At 38.9% G+C, this 19099-nt stretch overlaps 1 long non-coding RNA gene across 1 annotated transcript; it reads right to left on the reverse strand.

The window, feature by feature from the left end:
* Positions 1 to 1492: 1492 nt before the first annotated feature.
* On the reverse strand, positions 1493 to 15995 carry LINC03043 (long intergenic non-protein coding RNA 3043). The gene is made up of 4 exons (XR_014485087.1): positions 15718 to 15995; positions 13054 to 13110; positions 6161 to 6234; positions 1493 to 1763 (listed from the first exon to the last, which is right to left on the reverse strand). It is a non-coding gene; the product is annotated as a long intergenic non-protein coding RNA 3043 (long non-coding RNA).
* Between the last annotated feature and the right edge of the window lie 3104 nt (positions 15996 to 19099).

The raw sequence follows: 19099 nt of genomic DNA on the forward strand, positions 1-19099 counted from the left end.
CATTTCTTTAAACGTTTCAGAAAGATTTGATTTTTAAAATGTTAAGTTAGATGTAAGAAAACTATAAAATGTTATGATAAAAAGTTAAAAATGCTTATGCTTTTAGATTGCTTTATTAAGTGTTAAGTTCTTAACTTTAATGAAACTGAAACTGGAAATGTAAATGATCTGTTATAGGTGTGTGGTCTATGCAAAAAAGAAGGTACGGACCTTCATTCAGGAAATAGAACTCATGTTATTGGCCTCATCCCAAAAGCTTGGTGAATAAATGAACATTTATATATATTTTAGATTAAAATAAGTATTTAAGGTATATATTAACTTTTCAATGATTCCTTACTTTCACTGCTTTTTAATTCTGTAACCAAATACAGATTCTAATCGAGTTAGATGAGAGAATTCCAATTATAACTATTTATTTACAAGCCCAAGTGTCAATCATCCTGTGGCCCCTTTCCTACTACCTATTATATTTGAATTTCAACCCTTTCCTGCCAAACATTTATTTTATAATCAACCATATATAGATACCCTTTGAACTTAAAACCTGAAAGAAAACAGTCTGAAAACAATTATCTTAGAAGTTCCCATAGCAAATCAGCCTTTAATCCTGACTATTATTCTAGGCACTGTATAAGGAATTCCTTTTTTGGTCAAGTCTATACATTCACCCAGGTTTGTAGCCCCATGCAGAGCTTAGGATTATTACTCTGGTTTATAGCTTTAGAAAATTTTAAAAAGCAACAACAACACATCTTCACCAAATTATGTCAAGTGTTCCTATTTCCCAGAATGGTTTGTGGGGAAAAAAAGTACATATACATATAACTATTTAAGCACTTACTAATTTAGCAAATATTTGCCTGCTATCTGTTACGCAAAAAACAGTGAGGTATACTTGCACATTTACAAAAATACAGCTACTCTATAAGGAAGCTTGATATGTCTATTGTCCTAGCTCTAGGAAAGATGTCTTTTGATTATTTTATTTTTGTTGTGTGTGTGTGTGTGTGGTTTTTTTGTTTGTTTTTGAGTTGGAGTCTCGCTCTGTCACCTAGGCTAGAGTGCAGTGGCACAATCTTGGCTCACTGCAACCTCTGCCTCCCGGATTCAAGCGATTCTCCTGCCTCAGCCTCCCGAGTAGCTGGGATTACAGGTACATGCTGCCATGCCCGGCTAATTTTTTGTATTTCAGTAGAGACAGGGTTTCATCATGTTGCCCAGTCTGGTCTTGAACTCCTAAGCTCAGGCAATCCACCTGCCTCAGCCTCCCAAAGTGCTGGGATTACAGGTGTGAGCCACCACACCCGGCTCTTTTGATGATTTTAAACCAATAGGTATAAAATAGACTATGTAAAAAGGGAAGTGAAATCTAATAATGGTACAGCTTAGAAAATCCTCAGATAAAAGCATTTTCCCAGAAAACAAAAGCAAATGATTTAATTTTTAAAAGATGGCCAAGAAAGACCAAAAGAAAATCAAAATACCATGGGAAATTCTCAGGATTTAGGTTAAAGGTTATTTTAATCTACAGTTAATATCTCAAAAATTCTTCATGATTTTCTACTAAAATTGGTACACTGAAACAATGCCTGACATATTTTCTCACTATATGTCTTCAACAATGCATGGTTGCTAATGACAGCATTTGCTCATGAGCCTTCCCTGCAAGAGAGAGAAAGCCCCTGGGGTGGAGAATTTTCTACAACAGCAGACCTGCCATAGCGGATCTGTCAGGGTGAGTCAGACAGGCATTCTGCTCCCTAAGGATGACAAGAAAACAAATAAAAATAAAAGAGAATGCAAACATTTTCATAAAAGGCATTTGGCAAATTAGTAGCTGCCCCAAGGAATTCAAAGCAAGGGCAGAAACAATTAGCACTTCATTCACAAAAATCTTTTGATTTCAATATTTCAAATAGATGAATTAAACCCTGTATTATGTCTTCTGATAGTTCTGCACAAATATATATTGTGGAAACTTGGCCAAAAATAAAAATATTTTATTCCCACACAGCCTAAGGCCCTTTTTTTTTTTTTTTTTTTTTTTTTTTTGGATACAAATACTTGTCAATTTCTACTACTGCAAGGCACAGTGCTAGGCACTGGGCAATGCAACGATGAGCAGAAACCAAGGACTGTATCTCCATCCTGTGGAGCCCACACAGTTTAATGAGGATGGGGAGGCAGGCATAGTAATTAAAAGTTCCTATAAGCACATGAGAAATTGCAATCGGCACAAATCTGAAGGAGAGATATGTGGTGCTTAGAATCTATGATTGGAGTATTTTAACTAAACCAGAAATTGAAAACAACTTCTGTAAAGAAGTTCTGAAGGACCCTTAGATATTAACTAAGCAGGGAGGGGAAAGGTTATTGTGGGCAGAGGAAACACCCATGTTCTAAGGCATGGTGGCAGGAAACGGTATGATCAGTTGAGGGGGCTGAAAGGAGGTCATTGTGGCTAACGCGGAGAGTGCCAAGACACTGTGGCATGAATGGGGCTGAAGACATGGGGGATCCACATCCTAAAGGGCCTCAGAGACATGATACAGAGTTCTGTCTCCACCCTGAGAGAGAAATAAAGTCAATGAAGCATTTAAGGGGCGTGTGTCTGCATGTGTGTGTCTGCTTGTGGGGGTGTCATGCTGTATGAGAGACATGACATGATCAGATTTGTTTTTATTCTTTATTTCATCAACTCTTAATTTTACTAACAGACAGCTATCCTGCTAACAGTTTCTGCATATGGTAAGAGTAATTGGGGTTGAATACAAAGTGGTTTTACATCTAGACTGTGGAAAGTACAAATAAGTCTACATAAAAAAAATCACAAGTTTTGCATGTTTTTATATGTAACATAATGCAACTGAATGACTTTTTAAAATGTACAATTTGTATTCAGAGATAGTATAATTTGCTATTCTTAACATGAAGAGAATCAAGGAAAATCGCCTTCCTACTAAAACCAATTAAATATTTGAATCGCCTTTAAGCATGTACATTACACTCTTGTTCCTGATCAATATAATGAGTAAAATATCCTGTACCCACCAGTATTAGTTACATGCAAAGAGGAATAGTGTCCCCCTTTTCTCCTGGGAACTTAGGAATAGTAAATGCACAGGAGGTTAGAAATATAAAAATTCTGAATACATTCTGGGTATAGCATGCTGAATAATGCACTGAGTAATAACATATTGGATGACAATAACAATAGCTTGCTGTTATGAGTGACTTTAGTAATAAAAAGAAATCAACTCATAGAATATTATCATTTCAAGTCAATCTGGTAATATAGCAATATACCTATAGAATTATGGATAAAATTATACATGTCATAACATTCCAGCTTTTAACTGATTGAGTGCATGTTAATGTGCTAGGTGTTTCCAACATTTCATATTATCTTTGTGAGACAGTTGTTTGCAGGAGGGGTACTCACAGAGCTTGACGCCCAGGCCTGCTGAAGCCTGAGTGTGAGTAATAGAACCTCACTTCATCCCACCTCCATGTAAACACTCAAGAAGGTGCTAATTTTGTTTTGCAGTAGTTATTTGCACCTAGTGAGGAAGCAGGCCTGTAGCCAGAATCTCCAGAACAGCCTAGCTGATACCATGAGGAAAAAGAAAAAAAAAGAGAAAGGCAAAGGAAGCTTCTCCTACCTGATGGTGTTCTTGCTCCATTTAGGCAGTATCATCTGAAGCTATGTAATTTCACTGCAATGCTGAGGTCATATGAGAAGTCACAACTGCCTCTGAAACCTCACTGTGCTGACTCCTGTTTTACGTGTCTGTTCTCTGTTTTTTCTGTCTCTCTGGTTTCCTAACCATTTGCCATTAAAATCTTCTGTCTGTTGACTGCATTCCCATCCTATTGTGACAATATAGAAAGTATTACACTCATTTTATAAATAAAGACACTGAAGCCCTAAGCATAACAGTCACTCATCCAAATTAACCAGCAATAATATTGAGGTTCTAATAAACACAACTGTGTCCTTTGCATATGTAACCGTTAGGAAAGGGCAAGAAGGCTGAAGACACACTTACAGGGTGAAGAGAAACAAAAAACAATTCTATAAATGTGTAATCATGACACTGTGTGGAGAAAATTTAGGTTGTTTCTTTTGATATTACACATGAAAATCATATATGATAATATAAATATGTTTATTTTACCATCAAATAAGCTCTATGAACACAGGAAATGTGTCTATTTCATTCACCTATTTAAGGCCAGCGTCAAGCAGAGCCCTGCGTGTCATAGCCACTTAATCAATACTTAAATTTTTAAATTTTCAAATGCGTATTGATTTAAATTATTTCATTTCTCCATTAAGGTGAAAAATGTAGTTTGGTTATTTGAGGAATATAAGTGATGTTTCTGTGAGGGTTTCTTGGATGATACTAATATTTAAATTGGTGGACTTTGATCAAAGCAGATTGCTGTCTGTGGGTGGGCCCCATCCAATCAGTTGAAGATCTAAATAAAGACTGCCCTTCCCAAGCAAGAGAGGATTCTGTCAGCAGACTGCCTTTAGATTTCAACTGCAATACCAGCTCTTCGTTAGACCTCCTGCCAATTTAGTGAGCCAATTTGTCAAAGTAAATTTCTCTCTCTTTCTACACACACATACACATGCACACACACATACAGCCTATTGGTTCTGTTTCTCTGGAGAACCCTGACATAATACAATTAGTATTAGCATAACTTTTTAAGAATATGGGTATTTCAGTATAAAAATTCTTAAATGATGTACAGACTATTATGATGGGGTGGAAAGAACATGAAGTAGAAAAGTCACAGGGCCAGGTCCAAGATTTCTCTATTTATTTATTCATTCACTTATTTATTCATTATATACTTTCTGAGCATCTATGATAACCCCAGACACTGTTCCAGGAGCTGAGGGTACAGTGGAGAAGGAGGTTGACCAGCTCCTTCCTCTTATGCTTGTTTAAAACTAGTGGAATAGATGAACAATACATAAGTCAACAATTGTATTAGTCAGAGTTCTCTAGAGAGACAGAACTAATAGGATATATGCATATATGAAGAGGAGTTTATTAAGGAATATTTACTCACAAGGTAAAGTCCCACAACAGGCCCTCTGCAAGCTGAGGAGCAAGGAAGCCAGTCCGAGTCCCAAAACCTCAAAAATTGGGAAGCTGACAGCACAGCCTTCATCTGAGGCCAAAGGCCCAAGAGCCCCTGGCAAACCACTGGTGTAAGTCCAAGAGTCCAAAAGCTAACGCACTTGAAGTCTGATGTCAAGGGCAGGAAGCATCCAGCACAGGAGAAAGATGAAGGCTGGAAGACTCAGCAAGTCAAGTCCTTCCAGTTTCTGCCTGGTTTACTCTAGCCGCGCTGGCAGCTGATTAGCTGGTGCCCTCCCAGCTTGAGGGTGGGTCGGCCTCTCCCAGTCCACTAAGTCAAATGTTAATCTCCTTTGGCAACACCCTCACAGACACACCCAGGATCAATACTTTGCATCCTTCAATCCAATCAAGTTGATACTCCATATTAACCATCACAAGTAAACAGATGACTTACTTTCAGAAAATAAAGAAAAAATAAAACAGGCAGGTATGATACAGAATTCTTTAGATTGGGTAATCAAGGAAGGCTTCTCCAAAGAGGTGACTTTTGAGTGGAAAGATGACTAGAAATAAGAAGCCAGCCATGCCAAGATCTGGAGTCAGAGCATCTCAGGCAGAGGAAACAGCAAGTACCAAGGCCTGGAGGCAGGAGAGTATTTGCCCAGAGTACCTGATACAAATTCCATGGCCTCTCTGAGCCATGGTACTTCATCTGTAAATTAAGGGTGATGAGACATACTTAAAGAGTTGTTGTTAGAATGAGATAATGTTTATAAAGTCTGAAGCACAACTATGGCATATAAAAGAAACTTGAGAAATGGTCATTATTAAGGGAGTGTAGTAGAAAGATATAATTTAAACTGGGAGCAGGGGAGCATACAGAAATGACTTTCAAGGACATTTGAACTAAACTTTAAATGATGAACCAGAGGAACCAGAGACTGTCAGATGATGAACGAGGAGAATATTCTAAGCAACATTAACAACACACATGTACACCATGCACGCACACACATGCGTGGGCATGCACACGTACACATCATTCATATCCTTACTTCACTGTGGTTTTGTTGCTGGTGAGCAGGTACAGATTCTTGACTTCACCGCACAAAAGAATTTGAGAGCAAGCCTAAAGAGTAAGTAAAGTTTATTGCAAAGCAAAAGTACGCTCTGAGAGGCAGAGCAAGCTACTCAGAGGGAGACAGCAGCTAGTGCCTCAAAGGAATTCCTTTGATGGAAGCTGTACATACATTTTCATAAAATACGACCTGGGAAGGTCAAGTGTGCAAAGGCAGACCTGCAGCTGTAACACGCATCGCATGTATCATGCTCTAACACAAATCGTGTGTATCATGAGCATACAAAATCTCCACCTACGGGTGCTTTTTTTCTTCTTATTATTAAAATGAGAAAAAGGTTACTAAAAGCTAAACCTTGAGCCTAGCTGCACATGCAGGACACCAGAGAAGCCCCTGGCCACCCCCTTTCCTTTCTCCTCCCTCTTCCCTTCCCCCAAGGCAGGAATTTGTACCTAATAGCTTCTCTGGTGCTGATTGCTTGGAGAATGGGGAAATTCCATCAGGAATAAGACTCTTCTATTCTCTTTCCCAGGCCACACTGGACGTCAGGAACTTGTAACTATCTGATTGGTGGTCTGCTGGTATCCTGCAGGACTGCTTACCTTGCAAAAGAGGTACTGATGCACACAAGGATGCAAGGGATGTAGAGCTGTCTATGGAGGGCCCCGTGGGGCTTCACACAAGGGTGTGTCCGGAATTGGTGGGTTCTTGGTCTCACTGACTTCAAGAATGAAGACGTGGACCCTCGCGGTGAGTGTTACAGTTCTTAAAGATGGTGTGTCCGTAGTTTGTTCCTTCAGACGTTCAGATGTGTCTGGAGCTTCTTCCTTCTGGTTGGTTCGTGGTCTCGTGGGCTTCAGGAGTGAAGCTGCAGACGTTCCCTGAGTGTTACAGCTCATAAACGCAGCGTGGACCCAGAGTGAGCAGCAGCAAGATTTATTGCAAAAAGCGAAAGAATAAAGCTTCCACAGTGTGGAAGGGGACCCGAGTGGGTTGCCCCTGGCTGGCTCCGCAGCCTGCTTTTATTCCCTTATCTGACCCCACCCACATCCTGCTGATTGGTCCATTTTACAGAGAGCGGGTTGGTCTATCTTGAAGCTGATTGGTCCGTTTTGACAGAGTACTGATTGGTGCGTTTACAATCCTTGAGCTAGACACAGTGCTAGATTGAAAAGTTCTACAAGTCCCCACTAGGTTAGCTAGACACAGAATTAGCTAGATACAGAGTACTGATTGGTGTATTTACAAACCCTGAGCTAGACACAGAGTCAGAGTGCTAGTCCCCCAAGTCTTCACTAGGTTAGCTAGATACAGAGTGCTGATTGGTGCACATACAATCCTCTGGCTAGAAATAAAAGTTCTCCAAGTCCCCATCCAGTTCAGGAGTCCAGCTGGCTTCACCCAGTGGATCCTGCACTGGGAGAGCAGGCAGAGCTGCCCCCTAGTCTCGAGCTGCCCCTGCACTCCTCAGCCCTTGGGCTGTTGATGGGAGGGGGCCACGGACCAGGGGGTGGCACCCGTTGGGGAGGCTCAGGCCGTGGGGAGCCCACCGCAGGGGGAGGAGCTCAGACATGGCAGACTGCAGGTCTCGAGCCCTGTCCCATGGGGAGGCTGCTAAACCCAGTGAGAATTTGAGTGTAGCGCCAGCAGGCTGCGCACTGCTGAGGGACCTGGTGCAAACTCCGCAGCTGCTGGGCCCCAGTGCTAGCCTCTCACCTACCTTGCGGGACAGCAGCACTGGCTGGCCACCCCATGTGCGGAGCCCGCCCAGCCCAGCCTGTGCCTGCCGGAACTCGCACTGGCCTGCCAGCGCCCTGGCAGCCCTGCTTCCTGCCCGTGCCTCTCCCTCTACACCTCCCAGCAAGCAGAGGGAGGCAGCTTCCACCCTAGCCAGCCCGGAGAGGGGCTCCCACGGTGCCGAGGCAGGCTGAAGGGCTCATCGAGCACCGCCAGAGTGGACACCGAGGCCAAGGAGGCGCCAAGAGTGAGGGCTGCTAGCACATTGTCACCTCTCAAGGGGATAAAGTCAGTATGGCCCCTGATATGGTTTGGCTCTGTGGCCCCAACCAAATCTCATCTTGAATTATAATCCCCACATAACAGAGGCGAGGCTTGGTGGGAGGTGATTGAATCATGGGGGCCGATTTCCCCCTTGCTGTTCTCTTGATAGTGAGTGAATTCTCATGAGATCTGGTTGTTTAAAAGTGTGTGGCACTTCCCCCTTCTCTCTTTCTCTCCTGCTCCTCCATGGTAAGACCTACTTGCATCCCTTTCGCCTTCCGCCATGATTGTAAATTTCCTGAGGCCTCCCAGCCAGGCTTCCCGGACAGCCTGCAGAACTATGAGTCAATTAAACCTCTTTTCTTCATCAATTACCCAGTCTCAGGTAGTTCTTTATAGCTGTGTGAAAATGAACTAATACAGCTCCCTAATCTTACTTATCCTGCCTTAGTTTGACTGTTGTGTTTAAATTAAAATCACCCTACTTTGAAATTATAACAAAACCACAAAATTTTATTAATTTACATGCCAAATCTTTCAAAACTCATAGGTCTACTTTATATTGCTCGCAATGCAGAAAGAAAAAAGGAAAAAGGGAAAGAGAGAGAAAAATATAGAATATGAATGGCAGAGATAAAAAGCCAAGAGACACATGGAGAACAATGATGGAGGAAGTAAGTGAAGGAAGAGGCATGGAGGCAGGAAGAAGAGTGTGGACTCAGGGAGAGATGGAGATGATGGTAGAGGGAAAAAGAAGCCAAAAAAGGCAGAGGAGGAAGAAGCCCAATCATCCAGTTGTCTGGAGCTGAGCAGACCAGGCAAAATGGCAGCATGCTAACCTTGAAAACATTCTGGAAAAAATTGCTTAATAAAATGTATGTATTAGTTTCTGAAAAAAATTATCTTTGACATTCTAACTGAAGGAATTCATGTTCCTCATTCAATATGGAAGCAAAACAAAATGTATTTCCATGCGACAGAAATATTTCTCACATAACAATTTTCTTCCTTTTAATTCAAGAAATCGGGAAGGAACTTTGCCATGAGAAAAATGGAAGTAATTTCTACTGGCCTATCACTCGTAAACTATTTTTCTTCTCCATTTCTTTTCCTTTACTTTCTATCTCACCATACTGCCTTATCTGGTCATGTGTGTATCTCTCTCTCTCTCTCTCTCTCTCTCTTTCTTTAATATATGCTTTCATTTTTCTTTCCTTTCCCTCAAAACATACATTCCCGCTTCAATTATTTTGTGAATGTTAGAAATCTATTAAAACATACCATCGTTGGCTGGGCGCAATGGCTCCTGCCTGTAATCCCAGCACTTTGGGAGGCCGAGGTGGACAAATCACGAGGTTAGGAGATCGAGACCATCCTGGCTAACATGGTAAAACTCTGTGTCTACTAAAAATACAAAAAATTATCCAGGCATGGTGGCGGGTGCCTGTAGTCCCAGCTACTCAGGAGGCTGAGGCAGGAGAATCCCTTGAACCCAGGAGGCAGAGGTTGCAGTAAGCCGAGATCACACCACTGCACTCCAGCCTGGGCGACAGAGTGAGACTCCATCTCAAAAACAAACAAACAACAACAACAAAAAATGTTATTTCAACATGATAACCTATGTTTACTGATTATGTTTTATTTATTCCTGAGAAAATTAATGTGAACTGTTTATTTTATCACAGCTCAATATCAACCCTGATTTTATTGTTAGCTCATTGCTGAAACTAAGAAATGTCCATTGACTTGCTGAAAGCAATAGCATAATGCTTCTACTTTTGTCATTAATGACAGTGATTGTGATAGATGAGCACCTCAAAATTTCTGTGTGTAAACATAGAACTAACTCAGAAAATTTTTCTTTAAAAAAGTATACCCACCTGTTATTAATATAGTCACTATGTAAATAGTTACTCTGTCTTAAGACAGAGGAGTATGCAACCTCAGTATCATTGTTTACTAAAAAAAAATTTCCATGCTATCCATAATGCTTTTAGTAAAAAAGGGAGGCTCATAGCAATTGTAGTGCAAATTAAAACTGAATTTAAAAAAACACATAATTCTAATTGTTGAATTCCAAAAATAAATAGCCCAAATCATTCTTTAACAAGTGCAGAGGCAGTTCAAACATCAGCATTCCAAGATCATGAATTTTTTTTTTTTTTTTTTAAGAACTCTCGAAAGATATGTGAAGGAAGAGATCCAGAATCCAAAGTAAAAGTCCACCACATATTCACAGCTGTGGCATCTTCCACCTCCTAGAACCTTACCCAGGAGTAAAGGCTTTCCTAACTCAGCAGCCTTAAAGACCTGACCAGAGGAAGCTGGTCCAGAAGGCGCTCTCCTGGTTAGTGTAGTTTGTCCAGTCCCTAAGCCGACTTGAGATTGTAGGCTGAGAGTGCATTTGGATGGGTTTACTAAATGGAAAGCCCTCTTTTTTTTTTTTTTTTTTTTTAAGTTCTGAGTGGATGCTGTAACTTTAGTCTTCCTCCAAAAGTATTTGGAATCACTGAAAACCTTCATAAACTCAAGAAAGGACCTAACTATGTTTCTCATGGTCTCCAAATACAGCATTGCCAAGATGCTGCTTGAACTTGTAGGGTGTTTTCTCTGACTGGGCTGCGTTCTGGCACCTGATTTTTTTCTGCAAGATTAGTTCAGAATACTGTGGGGAAGAGCTCCCTCGCCTGCCTCACGGAAGGTAATGCTACTGGGTACGATTGCCTGAGTAGGCTAACTGCTTCCAGAAGCCAAACTGTTTAATTTGATCACGTGGAGTTTGCACTTTAGTTTGGAGAGATATTTTCTATATTTATAGTCCTTGATTTGTAAGTCCAAGTTTCATATATAAACAAATGCATAACTAAAACATCCATTCTAGATTGCTTGTATAAACAAAATGTATAATTTGCACATTGACTACAGATTTTCTTCAGAAAAACAACAATTACTTCATATGTGAGTTTGGAACTAATAGAAATCTGTTCAGCTGTGATTTATGTGCACTTCCAAACTGAGATTGTTACAGAGGAAATTGTGGCAGTTAATCAACATGCAAATGACATGTTTATGTATGACTTAAAATGAATTTTGACAGAAGTATGAATGCCAAATTTAAAGCTTTAGCCTTGCAATGAAAATTACACAAACCACAGAAAGATCTGACTTACCTATAGAAATATTGAAGTCAAGACTTTTAATTAATGCTTGCCAGATTAATACTTTTCACTTGATAAAACTCAAAATGCTAGAAGTAAAAAAACACTTTTATACTCAAAACCTTTTCCGTCACCTTCATCTACAACATGTTATATTATTCATTCTAGTAAACAGTTTTTAGGCATGTCTTCAGAATTTAAATGAGTATATCTATGATATGGGTTTGGCTTTGTGTCCCCACCGAAATCTCATCTTGAATTGTAATACCATAATCCCACGTGCTGTGGGAGGGACCCATGGGAGGTAATTGGATCATGGGGGCTGTTTCCCCCATGCTGTTCTCGTGATAGTGAGGGAGTTCTCATGAGATCTGATGGTTTTATAAGCATCTCACATTTCCCCTCCTGGTACTCATTCTCTTTCCTGTCACCCTCTGAAGAGATGCCTTTTGCCTCATTGTAAGTTTCCGGAGGCCTCCCCAGCCATGCAAAACTATCAGTCAATTTCTTTTCTTAATAAATTACCCAGTCTCAGGTATTTCTTCACAGCATTTCTTTTCTTAATAAATTAAGTATTTCTTTTCTTAATAAATTACCCCGTCTCAGGTATTTCATTAGTCTGTGAGAACAGACTAATACAATCTAAGTGGCCATACTGACAGAATTATTTTTCTCTGTTTATGAATATTTGAAGAAGTACTACAGTTTCTGAATCTCAAACATAAAAGTTCTTTTCACATTTATTAGGAACTTTACAAGGTTTTAAATAAAAGGAAGCAGTTGGTATGAAAAAGTGAGATGAAAACAGAAACAAAAAAAGTAATTAAAGCAATTCTCAGTAATGTCCCTCACCTGTGCTTTAATTCTCACACTGAATTGAAAAATCCTCAAATTAATATGAATTAACATTTATTGAGTGTTCCACAAGTGTTAGCTACTATTATGTACTAGGCATTGTGCTGATTGCATTACATTCCTTATCCCCTTTAAACCTCAAGACTTCAAGGAAATTTAAGCAAATTGAGGCCAAAGGAGTTAAATAATTTGACCAAACTGACCCTGCCAGGAAGTGGTGGAGCTGTATTTTCAACCAAGGTCTGGCTCTAGACCCCATGGTATTAACCGCCACCCTATACATTTCAGACTAAATGATTTATTAACAGCTATGATTTCTCTGACAATGTTTTGCCATTTCTTGAGTACACTACTGGTTAATGAATTTGGTGTGGAACTGAAGTTAGAGTTCACAGAGCCAGGATAGCACATAAAATGCCAACAAGAAAAGAGCCCCCAAAGGAGAAATATTAGCTTTGGATGTGAGAGACAACAGGGCATCAAAAGGGGATAACTAGAATGAAGACAAGTGAATTTGGTCAGAACTGAGCATAGATTAACTTAAATGACAAGGCTTCAGTATAGAGAACAGGATGGGTGTAAGAAAATTCTATATATATACACATATGTATATATAGGTATATAATGTAGTTATGAGGTGAAGAAGAAAAAAATAGTAATCAAAAAGGTGAAGGTGGAAAGAAGGAAAAGAGAAGAAAAAAAGGAGAGTAAAATGTATTTAGAACTTTCCACAGGATAAGCATTTTTATGTCACCGCATGTAATTTTCATATTAACTGCCAAGCACGTAGTAACTCAGAATAATTTTCTCATTTTAAAGATGAAAGTACTAAACAACATTTTGAAGAAGACTTACCTGATAGACTCTGAAGAGCCAAGACTTGAACTCACATCCTTTGATTCCAATGCTGTCCTGTGGGTTTAAGCATAAAGAGGGAAGGAACTACAGAGAGATATCCTAGATGATTTTGAATAGATATCATTTGGTTGCTATATTGAAAATATTTTGAATATTACTTATAGTTGTGACACATATTTATTAAACAGAATGGAAAAAAAAACATTTTCTAAAATTTCCTCCTGCTTGTTGCATTCATTTTAAGAGAAAATATTTATACTTTTCTTATGAATTGGAATGCAATTTTATAATTCTGAAAATGAACTTTTCATTTCTGTTTTACCATCGTAGAAAAGGAGAATTATGCTTGAAATAGAGTCTATCAGGCATTGTTATAGATCCCTTTCTGCATCATTTGGGTCCAAAGGAAGAGGAAAAAGGATAAATCGTGACCAGCTAAGAGATCCAATAGATTGGAGGAAATTAGGAGGTGCACACTTTTCATTTGGAGATACTATTTTCTTTGTTTTGATTTACAGCCCAAAATTATCTAAGATAGGGGTGTGTGTGTGTGTGTGTGTGTGTGTGTGTGTGTGTGTGTGTGTAACCTGGAAAACATTAAGTCAGGAGTATGCTCCATGGTCATTGTGTCCTGGGCACCAGATAAGGTCCCAGTTCCCCAGATGGTGAGCGCCAAAGGTTACAGTGAGATCTCCGCTTATTCCCAGATACACTTGCTATGAGGTGGCAGGTTAGATTTGCTCTTCTTTCGCTCCTCTTCTACTTGCTTTACATGGGGTAGAAATCTCCCAACGTTTGTGAAGAGTGACTGTCACTATTTCATATTTAACTGCACTGGTGAAGAGTTTATTTTCCTTTAAAATGTTTTATTTTGTTAAATAACCACTTTGTCATTTTAATGGCAATCTGCATAAATGGAGTTAGATATATGCTAATGTTGTCATCTTAAATCTAAGTTAGTTTTGAGGGAACCATCATCACACATTTTGAATGAAGTTAACATCATCCAAAACTAACACATGTATGTGGGAAATCCTTCAAGTGATTCTTTTTTGCATATTTGCAAACCTAAAGTATATCTCAAAATACTCTCAAGTACATAGCCTTGTATTCATGCAAGAATCAGATTTTAAGTGAGGGATTTTATTTTCCTTCAAATAAATGGATTTAATGTTTCTCTTAATTATGTGTCACAAATTGGACTAAAATCTCACAGGACCTGCCTATACAGGAATCTAAACAATACCAGTTTAGGGGAAATTAAGAAATTTTTTTTCTTTTAGGTATTTATTCAAATCACATGTCATTCAAGGGATTCATTTTTAAGTCATTGAAATTATTTTAAGGAGGAAGTCAAATCCTATACAAACCAATAAATTATAAGTAAATATTTATGAAAGTTCATTTCACTGCCCATGGGAAGGTCACTATTCCTCTTTTACTCGAATTTTCTATACTACTAGGAGAGAAACACTGAAGTTCCCAGTCAATGGATAATCAGTATGTGCCCACGAAGGCTGGAAATCATGTTGTTTGGAGACATACATCTACAACCTCACAACTAATCCAAAAGTCACAGACACACACTTGTTGATTGCACTTCCTTTCCTTTGTCAAGATTTCCATTTTCTTCTTTTCTTCTTTTTTTTCTCCTTTTCTTCTTTCCTGTTCCTCATCTCCATGTTTCTTTGTTCTATTTAGTTTTTTCTTCAGGTAATCTCTCAGGTAATCTCAGTTTTTCAAGCATCTTTATTGTCTATTTTTCTGTTAGTCTCTCTTCCATTTTATATAATCTGACATTTATTCTTTCTCTTTTTTGTCCGTTATATTATCTGCCATTTCTATCTCCTATTAAAGCCTGAGAAGGACTCCATACTTCTATATTTGTGTCCTTGTGGATGAAGTCTTGGTCAATTCCTGCAGCCATATTTCAAACAGTTATACACTGCAGAGCGTTCAACCCGCATTCAATAAGGCAAACTCCAAGCTGTAACCAATCCAGCTGTTTCTTTACCTCACTTTGGATTTCTGTGCCTCACTTTACTTTTTTTGCCTATAAATTTGTTCTGGTCATGAGGGATGCCTGGAGTCTCTCTGAATCTGCAGTGATTCTGGGGGCTTCTCAATTCACGAATCGATATTGCTCAATTATACTCCTTTACATTGAATTTGGCTGAAGTTTTTCTTTTAATACTCCTGTCCTCATTGTCCCCATTCTCTCCTTTATAATTCCAACCATCTGCTTTATCCCTCTCCTCTTTCCCCCAAGGATAAAGCACTCCTGCAATTCCACTTTACCTCCCATGATAAGTAGATTCCACTGTTGTTTCTTCCTTTGTTTTTGGTTTTGCTTTGGCAATTATCTTTCTTTCCCAAGGAATAGAAAACATTCAATTAAGAAACAACATTCAAATTTATCATTTGCTCTAGTAAGTCTGATTGGCATTTTTTAACTTTTAACAAAATGATATTTTAACTTTATAAATGCATTATACACACACACACACACACATATGTTAGAGCAGAGCTCTGTCTTGTTGCTGATGAGAAGTATTTTGTTCTCCATTATAAAATGTACTCTTTCTCTGAGACACACGTCATGCTTCTTTGACATAAGCCAGCCTTCTCTTTATTGCCATTGTCTTAACTTTCTGATCATACCTCCATGTTTATCAAGAAGTAGATTTCTGCTTCGTCCTGCGTGAATTCAGGAGCCTTGATACAAACCCTCTCTGCTCCCATTACTTCCGGTAACTTTTACCATCACTCTCAGGAAGCCCTTGTATCTTTTCTCTCTCAGAAGCAGACTTCCACCTGCTTCACTTGAACGTCTCTCAAGTTAGATACCCAGCATGGTCCTCCTGGTGAAACAAGAGTGCCAGCTATACCATCAGAAAATCTTTTTACATGCCTAGCTGATTTGGCTCAAAATTGAGGAGTAGAGAGCCCGACTCTGAAGTGAAAGCAGAAACACTGGGCAGTAAATGATAAAATTTGCTTTGCTCTCAGTGGTTTCTGACAACCCCATGGCAGGACTGGGGTGGAAGGAGGAAGGAGATAAAGCCTAAAGCCTTAATACAGCATGGACCCCAGAGTACTAAACCATCGGAGCAAAGGTGAATGAGAAGTAAATCCTCTCCTTTAGAAAAGGATCACAAAGAAATATATCTGTCCGGAACTTGATACCTTCTTAAAGGATTTATAACCATTATCAAGCTTTCTTGTGAGTCTTTAGTTCAAATTATCACCATTTTCCTTGTCTGAAGAAAGTTTGAGGGGAAATTTTAAGTTAAGTTAGCCTTGGCTTTAGTTTTCTGAAAAACAGAACTTCAAGATATTGAAAAGATAAACCTTAAAATAAAGAAACCCACAGAAAGGATTATACAGCAGATGTACAGCTGAAAAGCAAATGACTGAATCTGCAGGGAAAAGAAATTATCCAGAATGTGAAAGAACGAGTAAGAAAAGTAAATGACAGAATAAAAGAAATATTCAGCTATTCAAAGTTCCAGAAAGAATACCAGAGACACTGCAAGAGATGACGGCTAAAGCTTTTCCAGAACTGTTAAGGGACATCAGTATTGAAATTCAGGAAGGTCTATGAATCCCAAGCTGAAAACGATTAACACCTAAAACCATTATAATGAAATTGTAGGGGCCCCAAGGGCAAAGAAATTATAAGCTATAATTTTTTGCTCTCAATGATGTCACTGTCTGCAGTCAGGTACAAGACCCTAAATTTCCTGTTTTACAGCATCTATTTTTGGAATGAGAGGCCCTCATGATTGTTGCATCTGTGAATCCTGGTTTGTCTCTCCATCCCACTTTCATCTGCCCCATACCACTTGTTAATAGAAAGACTAACTCCTGCAAACCTATAATTTCATTCTGGCTCCAGTGAAGTCCTGAAAATCCAGAATCTCAAATACAGCATCTATCTAAAACAGGGTAGAGACTCAACATCTCTCCTTCCCAACGCTGCTCTTTGTGATCCTCTAACTTTACTTTTCAATCTTTGGTGCTTGTCTATGTCCATTGCATATTCAGCTGACCTCTCAGCACATGCCTCATTTTTGTTTCTCTTTTGGAGCCAAAGGATCATCATTTCTATGAAGCAAAAACGGGAGACAAAACTGTACAGGTAGAATGACCTTTAACTCCACTCAGCACATATGAACACACACACACACACAGGCACACATACTTGCACACATTTCCAAAGGGCTGTTAATATTAGGATAGGAGAAACCATTGGTAGGACATCAGGAGAACTGGAATTTAAAGGAATAATAAAGTGATGAATCAGCAGAGGTTAACTTAGGTAAAGAGATGTCAAAGATATAATTTGGGTAAGAGCAACTACTCTACTAATGAGCTTCCATCTGGGAGATGTCAGAAGAATGTCACTGAAGGAAATTTTTCTGTTTCTTCTGAGTAATAGAGACAAGTTCATTTAGTATGATGTCATTTAGTCTATACAAACTTCTATTCCTTCTTAACTCTCTCATGAACTGACCTCCTGGTAATTCTCTTCAGTGAAAGCTTCAGGTTCTGATTCACAATTTTCATCTTTGCCTCAATCTTCATTTTACAATTCAAAAAAAAAAAGTGGAAATCTCATGCAGCACTACACCTTGTTTACTTGGCTTTCTGTCTCCAGTGATCTTAGTGATCTTCACCTCCGCTCCACTTTAGTTACAGACACTCAATACCATACCGTGGGCTTTATCATCACCTGTTATTTCTCCACCTCTAAAATCTTAACCTGAAAGTTCACTGTTTGAGTACAAATTCTTACTCTTCCAGCTACTCTTCCAGCTCTTTCATTCTGTTACTTCCATTAAACATTATTTTTTACTTCATAGCGATCTCAGTTCTTTTGAATCCACTTCTATGAAATTCTTTTGATATTCACATCCCTTGTAAATCAGTTTAGACCTCAATGCTTCTTCTCTTATATTCCAGGTCCTACAATCATACCTCTTAAATATTCCAAGAATCTCCACTCTTCTCTCTATTTCCATTATCACCACCCCAGTTTAGATCACCATTACCTCTCACAGATTACTCAGCAATATCCTCACTGGCCTTCCTGACCTTAGTGCTTCCAAACTCCCTTCCCAACTCATTCTCTGCACTGCAATGAGAATTATCTGTCTCTAATGCAAATATGGCCATGCCATTCCCTCTTTGAAAGCACTTTAATGACTTCTAGTTGCTTCTGGAATAAACTACATATTCCTAAATATCAGTTACACATTTTTCATGATCTGGGACCTGCTTTCCTCACAAGCCTCTCTCTTAACCATCTTATTCATTCTATCTCACCCAATATTTCAATAGCCTGAGATATGTTGGGTTTACTGAATTTTCCATGCCCGTTCCCACCTCTAGGCTTTTGCACATGTTTGTTCTTCTTCCTGAAGCAGGATTCTGTACTTCATCCTCTTCCCATGTTACCCTCCCAATCGTAATCATTCCTTAAGTCTTGCCTTAAGAGAACACATCTCTCAGGAAGCTTTCCTTCTGCTCTGAGTTACACAACCTTCCCCATGTACCTGTACTTCCCCATCACAATACTTAATATAGGATCTCCCAACTGTCTCTTAAATTGTTTGCATCTCTCATTAGATTGAGATATGTGAGGCAGGGATAGTATCCTCACAGGATATCACAGAGTCTGCACCACATTAGTTGCTCAATAAGTATTGAATGAAAGAAAAAAAAATTTCCAACTCAGAGAGTCAGATGTGGAGAAATTTAGTAGAAATAACCTTCAATCAGGATACTCATTAAGAAATTAGAGGATTTTGATCAGATTATATATCTGAAGAATATGGAACCTTATCCACCATCCTGGAAGGTTACTGGAAAAAAATTCATGTTTCTAAAATGATTATAAAATTTTCTTTATATTACATGAAATGTGTATTTATAATCTACAAATTATATACTTTTATCTACACTGAGATTTGCACATGTAATCTCCACACTAGGCACTATATATTATTGTCCTGATTTTAAATCAGCATTTTTCTGAAGA

The sequence above is a fragment of the Rhinopithecus bieti genome, unplaced genomic scaffold (assembly GCF_001698545.2).
Source record: "Rhinopithecus bieti isolate Rb0 unplaced genomic scaffold, ASM169854v2 scaffold_7683, whole genome shotgun sequence".
NCBI lineage: Eukaryota > Metazoa > Chordata > Mammalia > Primates > Cercopithecidae > Rhinopithecus > Rhinopithecus bieti.